This window comes from Lactuca serriola, chromosome 4 (genome assembly GCF_051521515.1).
Source record: "Lactuca serriola cultivar US96UC23 chromosome 4, Lser_US96UC23_V15, whole genome shotgun sequence".
Classification (NCBI taxonomy): domain Eukaryota; kingdom Viridiplantae; phylum Streptophyta; class Magnoliopsida; order Asterales; family Asteraceae; genus Lactuca; species Lactuca serriola.
Window position 1 is genome coordinate 273,848,196 of NC_136411.1, and position 17,847 is coordinate 273,866,042.

The following is a 17,847-nucleotide window of genomic DNA, read 5'->3' on the forward strand; positions in this document are numbered from 1 at the left end:
CATCTTGCATTGCCTGGACCCAATCAGAATGATCAAGAGCAATATTGACGGTCTTTGGCTCAACTTTGGACACGAAAGAATTAAACATGCAGAACTCTACTTTGGAGAATAGGGAAGTTTGCTTTGCCTTCACTTGAGATCGGGTTAGGACCTTTTCAGATACATTACCCACTATCTGAGATACAAGATGATCTCTGGTCCATTTGGTGAGTGGAGGAAAGTTTGGATCATAGGATGGATCCAATTCAGCATTGACCATTTCTTCCAACTCTGATTGAATATCATCATCATAGAACATATCAGAATTCTCCCCCTCTACAGATGATGAATCATTTGAACCATCAGGTGCTACTGAACTTTCGTGTGTAGTTGGGCTTTAGGGTGCTACAAGACTTTTGGGTGAAGCCGGGCTTTCGGGTGCTACAAAGATTGGATTCTCCCCCTGAATATGTGAGTCCTATTGATTTGAAGAGAATTGATTCTCCCCCTAAACCGAAGTGCCGTGCTGAGGAGGTTCGTTTCGATCTGGTTCTTCTTCTCCCTTTTGTTTGGCTACATCTTTGACAATTTGCTTCAGACGATCGATTTTGTTGTCTCCTGCCTTGGCTTCCGAGAGAGTGGCTTTCTCAGGTTCATCAAATAAGTCTATGAACTGATCAAATCAGTTAGCAATTAAGGCTGTGACTTGACCTGTTTGAGAGAAAATCTCTCCAATTGCTTCTTCGGTAGTCTTTAGTTTCTTGACATAGTTGTCATCGAACGTCACATAATAGGTTTCTTCAATTCTTCTAGAACGTTTATTTAGAACCCTGTATGCCTTTGAAGTAAGAAAATATCCCAGAAAGATTCCTTCGTCAGCTTTAACATCAAACTTGTTGCGATGTTCTTTGGAGTTGAAGATGAAGCACCTTGAACCGAACACATGGAAGAATTTGACAATTGGCTTCCTGTTGTTGATGATCTCATAAGGAGTGAGAGAAAAACGCTTGTTGAGATAAGACCTATTCTGCGTAAAACATGTTGCAGCAATAGCATCAGCCCAAAAATATAAAGGAAGAGAAGCAAAACTTAGCATGGTTCGGGCCGCCTCACACAAGGATCGGTTTCGCCTTTCGACAATTCCATTCTGTTGAGGTGTATAAGGGGCTGAGAAGTAGTGACTAGTTCCTTTTTCTACTAAGAAGTCTTCGAATTCTTTGTTCTTGAATTCCAGTCCATTGTCGTTCCTAGTGTTTCGAATGACTTTCCTCAGTTGTACTTTGACCTGCTTGATAAAAATCTTCAGCTTAGGAGTTGCCTCAGATTTGTGCTTTAGAAAGAATACCCAAGTAAAGCGTGAGAAATCATCAACAATAACAAGAATATACTTGTTACCGCCAATGCTCTCGATTGATGATGGACCACATAAGTCGATGTGAAGCAACTCAAGAGGTTCAAAAACTTTTGTGTTTATAATTGATGGGTGACTTTGACGGCTCTGTTTCCCCATTTCGCATGCAGCGCACAAGTGTTCATGATCAAACTTGAGCAATGGAAGACACCGAACATGACCGCCGGTGACAAGCTTGTAGATGTCTTTGAAGTTGAGATATGAAAGCCTTCGCTGCAACAACCAACTTTCGTCTGAATGAGCTTTGGACAAAAGACATATGGCAGGATTCCCTTTGATTGGTCTGAGATTCAGAGGAAACATTTCGCCTTTTCGATCTGATTTGAGAATGACTTTGTTGGATTTCTTCTCTATAATTTCTGAACCTTCGTCGTCGAATGAAACTTTGAGACCGGTACCTCCCACCAGTTGAGATACACTGATGAGATTATGTTGCAACCCTTCTACATACGCCACCTTCCTTATTGTGAAATCTCTTTTGGTTATCATCTCATAACCCTTTATTGTTCCATAGGAGTTGTTACCGAACTTGACATTGCCACCATTTTGAAGTGATCGAAACTCCCTTAGCTCTTCCTTCATTCCTGTCATGTGACGTGAGCAGCCACTGTCAATGTACCATTCTTCGTCAAACTGCTCGTCACTAATAACCTGCAAAAATTAAGCAGATTTAGGAACCAAAAGTTTCTTGGGTCCATGAGAGCCTTTCACAGAAACAGGAATGGTAAGAGAAACATCAACGAGATATGTTCGTTTTATTAATGTTGTTTCATCTTTTCTTTTAATAGTCAACACTTTGATTTTATTAGAATTAGTTGCAGGCATTTTGGATTCAGATTCTGGTGTTTGGACTTTAGTCTGATTTCGGTCTTCCTTAGCTGAGGAAATCTTCCTTTTTCCTTTCAAATCCCTTGACGATCTTGAATTTTGTGTAGGAACAAAATTGGGCTTAGAAAAGGATTGTGAACGAGAAGAATTAGAGGAAAAGAAATTAGAATGAGAATCTTTCCTGACTTGAGGTTCAGAATGACCCTTTCGGTTGTGGTCATTTGGGGGACCGAATCTGGACCTTCGATAGCCGTTCGATGATGAACCGAAGTTGGATTTTTGGATGTTGTTGGTTGGTGGTTCGAAACTGGGTCTTTTATTGTAAGAGCTTGATGGACTGAAATCAGGTCTTTGCCTGTTGTTATTTGGCGGACCGAAACTAGCTTTTCGATTGTTGTTGCTTTCGGGACCGAACCTATCCTTTCGGTTCTGCTCTTCGTGTGGCCCGAAAGTCTTTCTCTGGCTCTTTTTAATCGGAGATTCAAAGTTCCTTTGACTTTTGTTTTCTTCTCCTTTTGACTTGGAATCTTTATCAAGGTAAGTGTAGTGAGGATTTTGAGAGCGCCAAAACTGCTTTTGCTCAGAGAGATTTTTCTTGTATCTCAGGTTTCTCTGCTGTTTTTGATTTCTCATCTGTTTCGGTTGTCTGTGGATGTTTGCCTTTTGTTTCAGCTTCTTAGCAACTGGTTCACTATTCAAGGATGAGGTTTCGCTTGTGGAGGTGACTTCATCCACTGGAATCTCTTTTGTGCCACTGGTACTTGGTACGTCAAAGTTGGTAGGCTTATTCAGAGGTTCAGACACATATCTACCTTTGGCCTTCCAGGATGTTTGCTCCGACAGACCAACTGTTTCGTCTGCGTTGTCTGTCTCTGCTGACCAGAAAAACTCATCACAGCCATCTGCATTATCTTTGTTCACTATGGCAGTGAGTTCGGCTGTCTGATGTTCGGTTACTCCTGTGACCTTATACACCTGATTGGGAGTTGTTCTAACCTTCTGAAACACGACAGCCTTTTCTTTAAGGACTGGGGACTTAGTTTTGGACAAACGAGCGAATTCCAAAGAATTTTCAGAAATCAGGTTTTTGTGGTTTTCGGGTTCGCTCCTGACGAACTCGGAAGAGTCAACTTTGTCCTCTACAGAAATTTCACTCATATCATCGTCCTCATTAAGTTCAGATGCGTTTTCAACATCAATTTTGTTTTCTGAACTCAAAATGGTACTCAATGAGTCGAATTTTTGTATGGTTTCGGTCCTGAGTTTCAACTTATCATTTTCATCCAAGAGATTTTTAAGCATGTCCTTATGGTCTTTGGACTTTATAAAAGATTCTATTTTGTCCAGACCATACATGTAAGTAGGATTAACATCATTGGAAGATACAACACTTTCACAGTTGTATGCTTCGGCATCAATTTCATCCTCCTTAAACTCAAGGAACGGCAGAATCATGCGATGTATCTTCTGTCCTATTTCACAATTTAGATGCAGTTGAGTAATGTTAGCATAAAGCCTTTTGGCAATCAAACAAAAAACATTCCTTTGTTTTAACAATTTGAGATTGTCTCTTTGCAAATAAATGTTTTCATCCCTAGACTTAATCAGCTCCAACTCTTTCTGCTCTATCCACATCCTTCGCTCCTCACTCTTGGATGACACCCTGCTTATTTGGTCAGTTAGATTAGAATTCATGACCCGTGTTTGCGTTAAACAACTATCTAGATTTGAAATTCTTGAATTCAAGTTATTTAATTCCTTTTCATATGATTTTTGTGGAATTTTAAATGAAACAAAAACAGATTGTACCTTCTTGATCAGTTCATCAAGTTCACTGATCTGCACACTGAGAGGTTTTGTTGTAAAGCATAAGTCCTCTCGCTCCTTGGCCTCTTCATTTCCACCATCAGTGTTGTATCCCCTCATCTGAGATACATCGGTCACCATAAGACATCTTCCATCAGTTTCACCACTTTTTGCAACATAAGCCTTTCCATGAGAAGGCTTTCTCACTTCATCGTCTTCTGAGTCAGTCGACCATACCTACACGCCACGGAACTCATCATCATCTACCGAACCTTGCACAATAAGAGCATTTATAGAGGAATTAGTAGCATCTTTCTTCCTTTTTATCTCTTCCAGTCTTTTCATAAGACTTGCTTCATCATCTTTCTCTGCCATCTTCTTCAGCACGCAATCTTTTGCGTAGTGATTCTTCCCACCATAGTAGAAGCAACTGACACCAGAGTCAGCTTCACCCTTCGCTTCCTTTTTCGATTCCTCAACCTTCGGTTCGTCTTTCACCTTTTCAGAACTATAGCTCCCCTGCCAATTACGATTTTTGTTGGAAGGGAACTTTTTTTTGATGAACCTTCTAGGATTTAACACCATCATAGCGTAGTCTTCGGCTGTCAGATCGTGATCTCCCATATTTAGATCCTCTTCGTCTTCTTCTACACTTTTACCCTTGGACAGAAGCGCCAGAGACCCCAGATTTGAAACCACGCTTTTCTCTTGCAGCTCTGTCTTTTCTTGGGATTTCAGAATCCCCACCAGTTTCGCCAGTGAGTACGATTTGAACTACTCGTGTGCTTTAACCGTTGACACAACAGCTCTCCATTTGGATCTTAGACCATTCAGAGAAGTGACCTTCTGTTCGATGAGATTCCTTTCAATATCATGTTTGATCATCTTGCTAAGAAGATGATTGAAGCGATCAAATGTCTGCGTAACAGACTCATCAGGATTCTGAACTCTCCAAATTCAGATAGAAGTAAGGTCTGAATTGAGTGCTCCAGATCTTCATCTGTGGAATACAGCTCTCACAGCCGATCCCAAATTTCCTTTGTTGTATAGCAAGAACTCACCAATCTAAACGTGTCAGATTGAAGAGCGAATCGAATTAGTCTCAATGCCATAATGTTGCACTGAAACTTCTCCTTTTCGTCCTGAGCAACATCTTTCACATCTTTCAACAAATCATTATACTCCTTTTGAGTTTTAATGATTCTGGATGTTCCTAAATGAGCAAATGGGCCAGATATAATAGCTTCCCATATCAGATACCCATTATCTTCAGATCCAATGACGTAGTCTTCAGAGTGGTGCGTCCAAACCTCGTAATCTTGAGTGTAGAGAATTGGAATCTTGGTTGTAGATCCTATACTGTTTGATATGTTAATGGGATTAGATTGAGAATCGCCCATGCTTGATTGTATAACCTGTTATAAGATCAGACTTTGTAATACGTAATATTAGGGAAAGATGAATAAATAATGAGATACGTCAATTATGGAGTGACGGCTCAATAAATATCAGTAAATGTGGAATGAACCCTAATCACTTCTTTCACAGAAGAGATGTGTATGAATTACACAGTCTCCTGCTCTGATACCAATTGAAGAGTTAAGGAACTCTTTGATCATTTAGATCTTCGAACAGGTTAATCACAAAAACGTTAAACAGTAATATAAAGCACAAGAATGAATCAAAATATGTCGAATGATTCAATAGATTCAAGCCTCAGCAGAGCTCGATAAACAACTTCCGCTGTAGAGGCTATTAAGGTTACAAACGATAAAGATAATATCTTTGAAATAATCGAATTCCAAATATCCTTCGTACTAAGATGCATGCAAGCATCTATAAATACTAAACCCTAGAAATAACTCACGGATGGATAGGCCCAACCCAGAGACAAAATGGACTAAAGAGCGAGCCCAAGACGCAACACCTTTCGGACCCTACATAAATGATTAAGAAACCATATCACAATTGGTCATCTAAGGACATCTTAGTGCATTCCTATGGCTAAGAAGAGGAATCAAGAATTGCTGAAATGGTCAAATCAAGAAGATGAGTCATACTTCGTTCCAAAACAATTCTTAGAGTCATACTCCAAGACTGTAAGTTGAGTGACATATCTTAAAGAAAGTTTTCAACACTTGTCAAATGTTAGAGTAAATGTGTCCTACTCTTGTACATTTGAAATTGGTAAGTTGTGATGTTTTGGATAAAAACAAAGACCAACTAAGGCCAATTGTGTGAAGTGTTTGTCTTAATAAAGAATCCGCACTGTCTCTTGAATATTTGGCTAGTGAGTCTTATATGTCAAGAGGACAGTGGGAGTCTTAAAGATCTTGAAAAAACTTCTAGATCTAATCAAGAAGAAAAAACCCTATAGTTTATCACTAGCACACGACTTGAGGTTTATAACCTAGCGTGTTGACATATTCCTATTTCTATGCCCATTCCAGTTAAAGTTGGCTTTGCATATGTGTTCTAAGTGTTCTCAATTGGTTGAATAACAACTTGGAAGCAAGGGCAGGCCCTTGTTCTGCCATGTGGAAAGAAGTTAAGACTGCACAAGTTCAATCCATAAGAGTTTTGATTTGTCACTATCCTTGTCTTGTGATTATGGTTTTGACAAATTCACATGGATAGGAACACATACACCATAAAATCTAAGTGTCATAAGGTTTCTCTTCGGTTCAAGAAAATGATGGTGAGGAAACGCTTTCACTTAGTTGATTTTAAGTAGATAGAAATTGTGATATTTTTATTCTCAAAGTCGTTAGTGGAGCGTGTTTGGTTAACCGGCACACTAACATGGACTTGTGAGAAATGGCAAAGGTCTAAACAATTGAGACTATGATTCGGCATCCCTTTTCATAGTTTTGCAATTGTTTAGACACACATGTGTGCTATCTAAGGAAAGGTGTAGGAATTTGATAAAGTTTTATCAAAGCATCTCGTATCAGAAATATGAACTTTGGTAAGATTGTCAATAAAGTATTGATTTCTAGAAGTCCAACTGATTTCTGAGTACATGTCAAAGCTAGTGGGAGCATAAGTGTTATGCTAATAATCATCATGCAAGTGGGAGCATGATAATTATAATAAGTGTTGCAAGTTAGCAATGTTAATTATAGAAAACAAAAGGTTTCAATTGGGAAAAAGTTGTTTTTCTATAATTAAGGGAGAGGAAATTATACTTCATTTCAATTCTAAAAGCTTAGATTGAGGTTTTAATCATCTTTAGTCAAGGATATATATATATATATATATATATATATATATATATATATATATATATATATGAATTTTATGTTGGAATGGCTCAACATAAGGAAATTCTATATATGGGTCCATTATTTGCATTCTAAAATTCGATTATGATTACGACATCCCTTTTCATAAACTGAATTATGAGAACATGGCAAATAGAAATAGAAATATTATAGCAAAAGACTGGTCTAGTTTCATGTCTTTATGAATCGTGTCCCATATGCTTCGGATATAGGATCGATTGCATGTGCTATAATATTCATATGTTCAAAATTTTTCCAAATGCCCAGAGCATTAACAGGGAAAAGTATTTGAACTAGATATGACTAATTTGATTAAGCAATTGTTGAGGACAATCTAACATTTACCAAAGATTGGTTGCTCAGGGACAGCTGGAAGTATAGTGTTAGTTTTTGGAAGGAACATATTGACATATTCTGAAAAGAGGCAACTCTTGTTCAGGAGTAATAGTTGAAAGGGGAATATGGAAATGTTCCCATAGGTGGAAGTTATTCATTAAATATGTGTAAGATTAGGAAGCATAATTCAAGAAGAATGTTAAAAGGCAATGAACTTTGAATAAGAGATTTTGTTTCCATGGAGTTGATCTCCATTGGAATACTCTGTAATGTCTGTTGACAAGTCTTTGTGACTTTATGCATAATCAATACAAGAGGACCAATGCATATAAGTTTAGAATCTAACAGATTTTGGTAAATGGCAGGGAATTGGAATTCTTGCATTTGCGGTAAGGATTCAGGATTGTGAAATGAGTATCTTTGGAATTATGTTTAATCGATCTATTTCACAGAGTAAAGATCATAGACAAACCTAGTGTGCATACTGTTAGGTTTTGAGCATTCTAACACTCCTAAGTGTACATGCAACCCTAAATACCTTAGATCTATGTTTTCTCTATTATACATACAAATATGAACATCCAAGATATTATCCTAATCTAGCATACAAAACAATGAATATAACAAGATAGAATACATACCTCTTTGATGTAGAATGTCTTCATGAAGCTTGAGTGCCAAGTCCCTCAAGTGTGACACCTCAAATGGCTCACACAGCACCAAATACACTTGGAATGACTTGAGAGAAATCCACAACTCATAAAATCAGCTAGCCCTTCTTTTACACACACTAGTGCCGATTTTGGCGAATAATATGATGCTTATAGTGTGTGTTACAATTAGGGTTACACCATGTAAACCCTAATTGTCATGACCTTTCATTTCCATCACCCATGGGTTATGTAACCTCCATGGAGCATCATACGGGTTTAACCCAACTTGATTATCCATGGAGCTTTGGCCCACTATATAAGTTATGGATGATTTGCACAATCAACCCATATATTTAATTAGTCTTCTTTTGATCACATAATTAATTCTAAATTAATTCTTGATCAATACTAATTAAATAATATTATTCTTATTATTAATATACTAGAACTTATAATATATTAATAACCATAAGTGTCTTATTTCTCTCATTTAGTCTATCAAAGTGCATGATGCCATGTAACCCAAATGGACCATGCCGGGTCGGGTTAAGTCTTACCAATTATAGTTATGGACTTAAACATTAATCCAACAGTCTCCCACTTGGATAAGTCTAAAACTATTATTGCATATGACTTCAAGAACCGACTGGCAATCGTAGCTCTCAAAAGCTTCCGTTGAGCTCTAACCTTGCCGATGAACTCTGACCTTTGTCAATGACTTGTCCATTAGATAAGGGATCATATATTCCTCCATTCTAGATATCATATGGACTGAGAGATGGATTATAATCATTCTCTTTGTCCATTTGTTGTTTCCCGATTTCCGATTTATGACAACTGACTAATTGAACAAATCAAATCAGTCCTGGCCCGGCCGAGCACTTCCATTTGTCATCATCAAATCATCGAGGGGCCCACAGATATCGCTTTTATACCGAAGGTAAAAAGGAATGGATAAACTTTGACTCATATGGCTTGTTCTACTACTTGTTGAATCATACACAAAGGCACGTTTTATAACATCGAGTTACCAATGCGTTTTCATGCAATCAATGTATAACCAACTCATAGTAACAACTCATATCTCTAGATTTGAAGAATATAAGATATTATCATCTCATGATCACTCGTGATAAAATCCATGAAGTGATTCCAATGAGCGCGGGTTGAATCCAATACTCAGAACTTATGAGCACACATGAGTGTTGTAGCCCTTTTGTCCAACATCTTAGACCTCTACAAGCCAGCCCATGACAGTCTTAATTTATATCTACTTCCAACATACGACCGATTGTGGATGGTTTGAATAACTTAGTCAATCAGGAAGAACGACCTAGTTATTCTGGAAGTCAAAACATGCAAAATTGAACACGAGAATAATTGAATCTAATATGGTATCAAAACCTACGAACATAAATAAAACACCTTTTATTTATCACCATATGATTACACATTATTCATTGTATACTGTTTCAGCTATCAACTTTATTCTTGAATTTAAAACAATAGTTGTCCCATGCTCCAAGCATGTGTACTATGTTTTCTAAACACTAGTTATGCCATACACCAAGTATGCATACTATGTTTGTCTATGATCTTCACTTTGTGAATTAGATCAATTAAACATAACTCCAATGATCCTCTCTTCACAGTCCCAATTCCTTATTGCAAATGCAAGAATTCCAAATTCATGCCATTTACTACAATCGGTTAGATTCTAAACTTACATGCATTGATCCTCTTGTAATGATTATGCACAAAGTCAGAGAGACTTGACAACAACCATTACAGAGCATTCCAAAGGAGATCAACTCCTTGGAAACATCCTTCTTGCATTAAGTTTCCTAATCTTAAACAGATTGAATAATTTTTGACTTTAAAACATTTCCAAATTCCATTTTGACTATCGCTTCTGAACAAAAGTTGCCTCTTTACAGATTATGTCAATATGCTCCTTCCAGACTTATCAATATACTTCCAACTGTCCCTGAGCAACCAATCTTTGGTAAGCTTTAGATTGTCCTCGACAATTTTTTAATCCTTTTTAGTCATATCCAATTCTAGGCCTTTTCCCTTCTTAATGCCCCAGGCATTTGGAAAACTTTAGAAAGAATGAATATAGCACATGTAATAGATCCTATATCTGAAGCTTATGGGACACGATTCATGATGTCTCACATAAAGACTAAACCAGTCTTTTGCTATAATATTTCCATTTCAGTTTGCCAAGTTCTCATAATTCAGTTTATGAAAAGGGATGCCGTAATCATAATCGAATTTTAGAACACAAATAATGGACCCATATACAGAATTTCCTTATGTTGAGCCATTCCAACATGAAATTCATATATATATATATATATATATATATATATATATATATATATATATATATATATATATATATATATATATATATCCTTGACTAAATATAATTAAAACCTCAATCTAAGCTTTTAGATTTGAGACGAAGTATAATTTCCTCTCCCTTAATTATAGCAAAACAACTTTTTCCCAATTGAAACGTTTTGTTTTCTATAATTAACATTGCTAACTTGCAACCTTTATCATAATTATCATGTTCCTACTAACATGATGATTATTAGCATAACAGTTATGCTCCCACTAGCTTTGACATGTACTCAGAAATCAGCTAGACTTCTAGAAATCAATACTTTATTGACTTTCTTACCAAAGTTCAGATTTCTGATACTAATCGCCTTGATAAGACTTTATCAAAATCATACACTTTTCTTAGATAGCTCACAAGTGTGTTTAAACAATTTCTGAAGTATGAAAAGGGATGCCATAATCATAGTCTCAATTGTTTAGACTTTTTGCCATTTCTCATAAGTCAATGTTAGTGTACCGGTTAACCAAGTACGCTCCACTAACGAATTTGAGAACTGAAAATATCACAATTTCTATCTACTTAAAATCTACTTAGTGAAAGAATTTCCTCACCATCATTTTCATGAATCGGAGAGAAACCTTATGATACTTAGATTTTATGGTGTATGTGTTCTTATCCATGTGAATTTGTCAAAACCATAATCACAAGACTAGGTTAGTGACAAATCCTAACTCATATGGATTGAACTTGTGCAATCTTAACTTCTTGCCACCTGGCAGCTCAAGGGCCTACCATTGCTTCCAAGCAGCTATGCAAACAATTGAGAACATGTAGAACTCAAATGTATAGCCAACTTAACTGGAATGGGCACAAAAATGTCAACACGATAGGTTATAAACCTCTAGTTGTGTGCTAGTGATGAAATACAGGTTTTATTCTTGATTACATCTTAAAACCCTTTCAGGATCTTTTAGACTCCCACTGTCCTCTTAACATATAAGACTTTGTTGTCTGATATTCAAGAGATAGTGTGGATTCTAATCGAGACAAACACTTCACAAAATTGGCCTAAGTTGGTCTTTGTTTTATCCAAAACCTCACAACTTACCAATTTCAAATGTACAAGATTAAAAAACTTTTACTCTTACATTTGACAAGTGTTTTAAACTTTCTTTAAGACATGTCACTCAAGTTACAATCTTGGAGTATGACTCTAAGACTTGTATTGGAACGAAGTATAACTCATCTTCTTGATTTAACCATTTCAACAATTCAAGATTCCTCTTCTTAGTCATAAGAATGCACTAAGATTTCCTTAGAGAACTAATTGTGCTATGGTTTCTTAATCATTTCGATGATCACAAAACTGATACTAAAGTACTCTCCCATTTTTTCAGATTTGAGAAACTTTCATCTTTCTGCCTAAGTTGACTCTTCTTTTTCGTTCTGCCTTACATTGAAACTTTTCCAATGTTTCAGAATTATACTTAAACTTGTAAGTATAACCATATTTACTAAACTTAAGTAAATCATGACGAATAGTCTTATCGATATTTTTTTGTGGTGAACTTAATCAGTGCACAAGAATGTGTACTTGACCCCTTAGTCCGTTACTTGACTCACACATCCATGTGAACAAGTAGTTAGTCTTAAATTTTCCAATGCTTGAAAGTTCTCATCCATCATGCTATACAACTTGCATGATTCCAAGTTTCTATCCAACTGAAACTTGGGTGATGAGAATCTTTCCTTATTTGGTAAATTTAGACACTACAACAAATGAAAGAATCAAATTCATATTTCCACTCTTGCTCTTAATGGAATCTTTTTAAGCAACAAAAATTTCCACAAATGCCATTGTATGGATATTTTAAAATAAATAAAATCAAAAATTTTTCCTTTTATTTTAAAAACTTTGTGGAAAAACTATCCTTACAATGCAAAAGCACATGAAAATTTGTTGTTATCGATTCCTAAGCAATATATCATAACTCCTAAGAAGTAGCTCAAGAATCCGATCTTCAACCTATGCGATAGAAATCCATCTATGCGATCAGATTCAACTTATTCTTTCTTTAAGTTTCTTCACTTTTCATTGATTCTTAAAACATCAACATGTGACCCAGTCACATCATGTATCAAGAATCTCATAATAGAAACTTAGCAGAGTTAAATACTGGACTTTACCTAAGTAGAGTCAAACTTATTGAGTTTAACATCCTTAGGTAAATTGGCAGCTTCGCAACCAATGCCCCTTCATTTGGCAATTTAACATATGGACGCTTTGGTAATGGAACATGGGACTATCACAAACTTAGCCTTTCTCTTTACCATTTGGTCAACCGGGTTAACTATGACCGATCCCTTTCCATTGGGAAGAGAGAGCTTTACTGGATATCCAATGTCATTATTGTCAATGTCCATAAAGTTTTAGGAAGTTGATCTTAGCAAATAGATAAGATCATTAAGGGTCTTGTCATAGTCTATTTCATAGGAATCCCAAAAGAACTCACTATGTGACTTAGAAGGTGATTGAGCCACCAACTTTCTCAAGACTTTGACACCCAACTCTCCCAGCTTGTCAATATGTGACTACATCTCCAAGATGTGACCACACATAGACTTTTACTTGCCAATAGGGCTTGAGTGACCTTAAACTTTTCAAGAACTTGTGGGTTAGGGAGAATAATTGGAGGAGGTGAAAGAAGTATGATTTCCATGGGACATCATCTTCATTTAGGAAAACTTGTTTCAAGAGATTTGGGAACATCAAAAATGTCTAAACCAGACATATTTTGGGAGATATTCAAGATAGTTGATTTTAAGTCCTTAATATGACACCCAATATGAAATGTTAAGGCTAGGACCCAACAAACTATTTTATAACTTAGAAGAGGGATGTCGTAATCCAAGCTATAAAATATTTGAAGGTAGGTGAATGACGATTCACCAATTTCCACCAAGATAAACGAAATGTATTATTAGGTTTTAGTTGGATTTGAAACTCCTAGATCTTTTGAGATTCATTGAACTGTTCAATGGCATGTTTCAATCTCGTGTGTGCCCTTCAGGTTTTGTGACTGGGATGCCGAGGATCACAAAACAAGGTGTGAAGTAACCATGTAAATTACTTGGTACCCTTAAGTGTTTACCCCTCAATCGATGTGGCAGTTAACCATACACGCTCCATTGATACTATGATAAACATTAAGTTACCCTTTACCTACCTTGTTAAATACGAGTTAGTGTGCCTGTTAACCACACACGCTCCACTAACCGACTTAAACAAAGTGCAAAGTGTAATTTCATGGATTTGCACCTTATTCACATTTTCTTAAGTAACTAAGATTGGGTATTTGTAAATGGTTTAGTTACTTAGTATTTATCATTAATACTTTTAATGAAGGGAGAATTCTAGTCCTTGTCCTACTCGTTCGGCTAACGACCCTCCACCGGTCAAGGAAGTGGTGGGTGAGAGTGGACACCCATTAAACTACCATTTTATAGCCAGTAACCTTATACCCCCCTTATAGACCGGCTTCGAGAATGAGACCTACTAACGGTAAGATTGACTCGCTCTTATACATATATATATATATATATATATATATATATATATATATATATATATATATATATATATATATATTATTAACTTATAATATTATAAAGTATAAGGGTTGAATTTTAACTTTTAAAATTCTAAGGGCTAACTTGGAATTAAAGTATTCATAAGTGAAACTTTTCAAATTCCAAAACTTGAGGGCAAGTTTTGAAACTATTCAAAACTAATTAATTCCATAACTTATGTGTTTAAAGTAGTTTTAATCCAAAAACTCTTGAAGTTCCAAAACTTGAGGACAAGTTATGGAAGACTTTAAACTAATAAAAGAATTAACTTTTCTTTATTTTATAACTTATGGAATTAATTAAGGTTACACATTTTATTACTTAATGAAGTGACTCTTGAACATCCATAACTTGAGGACAAGTTATGGAGTCATAAAACCATTCAATGAGACAAGACTCTTCATTTTGTAACCTTTGCCAACTTTTATGAGTTTTATGAAACTTAAATGTGACTTTTCATATAACTTGATGACGAGTTACAAAAACACATTTTAGAATCAACTCTTAGATTAAAATGGATTGAAAGCACATAATCAATTAACTTTTCTATTAATCTAAGCAACTTATAAGAACAAGATAATTCAAATCAAACTTTTTCATGTAATTAGTCTAAATCTTAAACTAATACAAAACATGAATCTACTGACAATTATCTTTGAAATTGAATTAGCATGAACATTACCACATCAATAACAAGTTTATAAGTCTAAAAACATCTTAGGGTAATGTTCCTAGTCCAATTCCAGCCACAACGATCGAATATATGCTGTCTGGGGGTCCAACTCGTCGAGTGCACGAACCAAATCGGCGAGTTGGATGCATTTTGCCTTGGACTCGGCGAGTCCATCAGTGGACTCGGCAAGTCTGCTGAGCAGACAACATAAACTCTCGGTTTTTCAGCCAATTTTGCAAGTATAACAAGAAAACAAGCCTAGGCTTTGATACCAATGTTGGGTTTTGAGCATTTTAACACTCCTAAGTGTACATGCAACCCTAAATACCTTGGATCTATGTTTTCTCTATTATACATATAAATATGAACATCCAAGGTATTATCCTAATCTAGCATACAAAACAATGAATATAACAAGATAGAATACATACCTCTTTGATATAGAATGTCTTCATGAAGCTTGAGTGCCTAGTGCCTCAAGTGTGACACCTCAAATGGTTCACACAACACCAAATACACTTGGAATGACTTGAGAGAAATCCACAACTCATAAATTCGGCTAGCCCTTCTTTTACACACACTAGTGCCGATTTTGGCGAATAATATGATGCTTATATAGTGTGTTACAATTAGGGTTACACCATGTAAACCCTAATTGTCATGACCTTTCATTTCCATGACCCATGGGTTATGTAACCTCCATGGAGCATCCTATGGGTTTAACCCAACTTGATTATCCATGGAGCTTTGGCCCACTATATAAGTTATGGATGATTTGCACAATCAACCCACATATTTAATTAATCTTCTTTTGATCACATAATTAATTCTAAATTAATTCTTGATCATTACTAATTAAATATTATTATTCTTATTATTAATATACTAGAACTTATATAATATTAATAACCATAAGTGTCTTATTTCTCTCATTTAGTCTATCCAAGTGCATGATGCCATGCAACCCAAATGGACCATGTTGGGTCGGGTCAAGTCTTACCAATTATAGTTATGGACTTAGACATTAATCCAACACATACTTGGTGTATGGAATAACTAATGTTTGGAAAAACATAGTGTGCATACTTGGTGTATCACATGACTAGTGTTTAGAAAAAAAAACCATAGTGTACATGCTTGGAGCATGGGACAACTATTGTTTTAATTCAAGTATAATGTTGATAGTTTGAAACAGTATGAAATGAATAATGTGTAATTTATATGGTGATAAATAAAAGATGTTATTCATAAGTTCTGAGACCATATTTGATTCGATTATTCTTGTGTTTCACTTTGCATGTTTTGACTTCGAGAATAACTAGGTCATGCTTCCCGAATGACTAAGTTATTCAAACCATCCACAGTCGGTTATATGTTGAAAGACAATATGAATCAATACTGTCATGAAGCTGGATTGCAGATGTCGAAGGTATGGGACATAGCACGAGCTGTTGCAACATTCATGAGTGCTCATAAGTTCTGAGTATTGGATTCAACCCACACTCACTGGTATCACTTCATGGAATTTATCTCGAGTGATCGTGAGATGGTAATATCATATAAGTCTTCAAACCTAGAGATATGACTTGTTACCTATGAGTTGGTTATACATTTACAAAAACCGCATTGGTAACTCGATGTTATAAAACATGCCTTTGTGTATGATTCAACAAGTAGTAGAACAAGCATATGAGTCGAACTTTATCTGTTCCTTCTTGGATTAGAAGCGATATCTGGGCCCCTCGATGATTTTGTGTTGACCCATCTACCGGGCCCAGTCAGAACTAAGTTGATATGTTCAATTAAGTTCTATGTCAAACAAATCGGAAATCGGGAAACAAACTGCTAGACAATAAGTAAGACATTGTTCCATGTAATTTTCCAGTTGATATCTAGAACAGAGGATTATATGATCACTTATCTTAAATGGTGTATCATCATCATCTCAGTTCCGCGAGACCTTGAAAGAGCTACGATCGCTGATTAGTTCCTAAAGTTATTCTTGCAGATATAGTTATTAGACTTATCCAAGTGGGAGACTGTTGGATTAGGTGTCTAAGTTCATAACTATTTATGGGATGTACTTGACCCGTTTGGCACGATCCATTTGGGTTGCATGGCATTGCAACACTTGGATAGACTAAATGAGAGAAATGACACTTAAGGATTATTAATATATTATAAGTTCTAATATATTAATAATATTATTTAATTAGTATTGATTGAAGAATTAATTTGTAATTAATTAAGTGATCAAAAGGAGACTAATTAAATATATGGGGATGATTGTGTAAATAATCTATTCTTATGTCACACCCCGCTAAAGCGGAAACACGAGGCGTGGCAGTACAAAGGGTTTCATAGCAAAAGTTTAAAGACAACATCAACCATAGTATTAAAAATCATTACAAATTTACAACGGGTTAGAACAACCTTTAAAAGAAATTACAATGTAAATTGAAATACAACACATGTGACAAACCGAAATTTCCATTTGTACGAACATTATCTATTCAATAGAAGCTAGTCTAGTTTCAGTGATTTTCATACTTTTCCGAACAAGTTTGTGTACATTAGGGTTTATGTTTAAGGAGATAACAGGAGAGTGGATGCTACTGGACTTGTGAAATTTAAACATTCCAAGTTTCATAATGTTACAGTCCAATATCCGGAATAAAAATATTTTCTGCCAAAATATTCCAGGACTATAAATAGATTTCTGAATTAAATTAATTCATTATTCACAATTCCAATTAGAGAAAAGCCATTTTCTCTCTGACGGATCTTCGGGTTTTCATCCCAGATTGTGAGTCTACTTTCCTAAATGTGTTTCATTACTTGTTATATGCTTTATAACATCGATTACATGTTTAAAATGCAAGATCCGGGAGTTT